The sequence below is a fragment of the Culex pipiens genome, chromosome 2 (assembly GCF_016801865.2).
Source record: "Culex pipiens pallens isolate TS chromosome 2, TS_CPP_V2, whole genome shotgun sequence".
Lineage (NCBI taxonomy): Eukaryota > Metazoa > Arthropoda > Insecta > Diptera > Culicidae > Culex > Culex pipiens.
Window position 1 is genome coordinate 221,324,459 of NC_068938.1, and position 3,648 is coordinate 221,328,106.

The following is a 3,648-nucleotide window of genomic DNA, read 5'->3' on the forward strand; positions in this document are numbered from 1 at the left end:
GTCATAACAATTTCAGCTTTTTTGTATGACCAAATCTCACCCCAGACCCTACGTCACCCCTGATGACGGTATCTTACAATAAGGATAGTACAATTTTTTGTAAAAGTTTGTGTCTCCCTCGCAAAAAATGGGAGCGATTTTTTTTTTCAAAAAATTTAAATTTTTGTATTTTTTTAGCCCCCCTCCTCGACTCCGGTCAGAGCCGAGGGATAAAAACTTTGAAAAATATTTACATTGGCCTAACAATGAATGATTTTCGCATCTCTTCTATCCTTCGATTAGGCTGACATTCGACTGTTCTTAGTACGCCGATCGTAACCCTTAAGGCGCGTGGTAAATTCCGATTTCATTTTCTCTGAAAGGCTAATTCAATCGATGTCGCTTACGTAAGAATTAAGTCGAAGTCCTGCTCGATCGTGTGATCTACGTTAATCTTGACTGGGCCTAAGCATTCATCATATTTAGCATCCTTTTCTAAACTCGAGATTGACTTCCGCTAACAGCTCAATATCAGTGAATCGTGATCAGAAACGTGACTTTTGTGAGAAAGTTTTGAATCCTGATTTGATATTTTCCTATCAAGATCTCAAGAAATCATCAATCAGATGTGTAAATCGACTGTTTTGTTGTGTTTTGATAAATGTAGAAATCAGTATATATTTGAGCAATATTTTTTTGTTCTAATTTTTTATCAATTTGATTATTGTAACAAATCTCCCTAAAAACGAAACTGGACAAACTCGCAATCAAATACTACTATGACACAAGCACTCTGTTATCCGGACAGTTAATAAATACCACATATACTGTAATAAATAATCAAAAATAAATAAATAAATAACACCGATAGTGACTTCCACAAATAAATATGCCTAAATGACCTCAGTATCCGAAATAATTTCCCAAAATAATCTCTTTTTCGAATCTTTTTGATCAGAACTCCAAAATTAATATTTCCCAAAACAAATCATCATTTTTCACTTAATCAGTACTCCAAATAAATTCTCCTAACATTTATCATCAGTAAATTATTTTTTTCCACATCGGCACCAAATCATGTGCAATATCAATCAATCATAATCATCTCCAGAACATCGTAATCAACTCCATAAATCAGAAAAAATCTCCAAATTCAACGAATTTTACGTTGGGCGCCAAAATGTAGCCGTTGCGATTCGATCGGTTGGAAACGGTGCAGCTTATGCGCCACTCCCGTGAGGGAGACTGCCCGCCATGTTAAATTTGCCCGGTTTGAGACTCTCGAAGAGGTGCTCGGTTGAACTTCTTCCCAGGGAAGAAGCAAGATCGAATCGGCCAGCGTACCAAAGTGACCCACAAGAACGGTACGGAAAGCTCAGCCTCCCGAAAAAGCTCCTCAGAAATCCGCCAGTATAGGACCCCCCGTGCCCGTATGAATCATCATGGGTAGTACCGACACCCGCCACCAGAGAACTTCACGAAGCATGGGAAATACGCAGAACTTTTGCATTGGGGAGGAAAGGACTGGGAACGGACCCTAAAGTGACGGAAGCAGCGCTCCGGATCGACCAGAAAAACTAACACGTGAGCTCATTTTAACTGCAGGGACTTTTATTGAACTCCAGAATAATTACTCATAATTTAGTTGGCAGGGAATCAGAAAAGGTGCTCGTTTATTGGACTAGTCTAACATTTGTATTTCATTCATTGTTCTGTTCTAGCGTCTAGACATCTCCCTACTGTGTGCTTTTGCTCTCCCTACTGTCTACTCTTCGTTCTTCTGTTACCCCGTGCTTTTGTGCTTGCTCCCGAACCTCAAATCTTCAGCTCGTCAGCTGGAACAGCTGATCGCTGACGTCACCGGCAGTCAAGCGGACTGCGGCAGACAAAAGGCACTAGAGTGCGATGTCGTGGACGTGTGGGGCGTGTCAATAAAGGCCGTCACACTCCGGGCGCATGGCAACACGCGCTTAAACAAAATGGACGCCGTCCATCAAAATGGCGTCCGCTCTACGGCCGCAGCCGGAACGGAAAAACGTTCGTGACGCCTTCTGTGGCCGTCACCCTTCACCCGATGAAACTAGAACGGACTCACCGGACTGCTGCTCCTGTTCTCTGCTGCTTGTGGCTGGTTGCTCAGCTCAGGGACGACACGTGGCCGTCAGCTGATAAACAGCTGACCGGAATGCGGGACTCGGCCTTACGGGGTGGCTCGGGCCGGTTCAGACTTTTCCCGGTTCCGCGGCTGTCAGCGTTCAGCAACCGGACAGGAAGCTCCGGCCTTAGGGTTGACTCCGGCCGGGACTAACGATCTCCGCTGTCCTCGTGTGGTGGTTCAGGGACCCTCCCTTCTTCACCGGGGCGATGTGGTGACGGATCGCCTCCTAGCGTGCGCTCACGCTCTTCGTCCTCGTGCTTCGCCTGGTGACGTGCGGCGACAACGAGAAGTACGGTGCGCGGGGAACTTCGTCTCCGTTTTCCTCTGCTCTGCTGCTCGTGTGTTCGCGCTGCTGCTGGACTGGTGCTGCTGCGGGATGGTTAGCGCTGTTGCTAACGGGCGAATGCTGTTCGGAGAAACTCTATGAGCACATGCACGGTTTCTAAATGAGCACGTTACCTTTTCTCCTGTTCGCACACAAATTACACAATTTTAGCACTAGCGCACACACGACAAACTAACGGGAAACTAATAAATGGAAATTTAATTAGTTAACAAAAAATGGAACACGTCACTATACTACATTACATTTTGTACAAAAAGCCAAAAACTTGCGGTACAAAACGCGCACTTCCACTCTCGTTGATAGCTGGGGACAAAGTGAACGAGCCCTGGAGTCCTCAGAATAGGGAAGGTCGCAACGGACGCTCAAGCGGTTTGACCGGAATTACGTCATTCCTTGAGATGCTCTCTGGGTAACTGCGTGCGACAGAAGTAGCGAACTCCCCATCCCTTTTTAGCAACTGTGTTCTCGGGTCTAGCTGTTGTGTTCTCTCACTGAGGTAGTTCAAGATCGGCTCATCTCTCTCAAGAGTCTCTCTCCGGGTCTTAACGCAATCGGTCCAAAACAGGTTGAGTTACCGTGGTGAATACTACAGAGATGTTTACCGAAGAGTGCAAGCGGAGTTTGACTACACGGATTTTATTGCAAAATGTAAATAAATAACATTAAACATTGAAACAAATAAATAAATAATTTTGCCAAACAGGCCAACTGTTACAAAAAATACGTTATTTTTGAAAGCTTGAGTATTTTACAAAAAAAATACTAATGAAGCGAAAATGCTTACAAAATTTACTCATCTTGCAAATTAAAAAAAAGAGTTTTTTCGAAAAAAAATACAGTATTAAATTTGAGTTTTTTCGTAAAAATTAAGTTAATTTGAGAATTCAAAAAAAAGTCAAGTAATATTAGAAATATTTTAAAGTTTGAAATGTAATTTAAGCAAATCCTAGATGGAATTTTCGGATATATTCAATTTAAAAAAATATATTTCGAGCATTTGTTTCTTTAGTTTCGATTTTAATTTGTTTGAAGTCTAAATTGTTTTCATTTCAGTTTTTTATTAATTAAAATCATAAAAAAATAAATAAATCCGTTAATTGGCTACTGTTTCTATCCCAAAATCGTGTGATTTTTTTCAAGGAAATATGCTTACATTTGATAACGA

The 3,648-nt window shown here is 42.1% G+C and overlaps 1 long non-coding RNA gene across 1 annotated transcript; it reads right to left on the minus strand.

The window, feature by feature from the left end:
• Positions 1–1,092: 1,092 nt before the first annotated feature.
• LOC128092925 (uncharacterized) lies at positions 1,093–3,168 on the minus strand. Its single transcript, XR_008212104.1, has 3 exons — positions 2,726–3,168; positions 2,597–2,665; positions 1,093–2,543 (listed from the first exon to the last, which is right to left on the minus strand). It is a non-coding gene; the product is annotated as an uncharacterized LOC128092925 (long non-coding RNA).
• Positions 3,169–3,648: the final 480 nt, after the last annotated feature.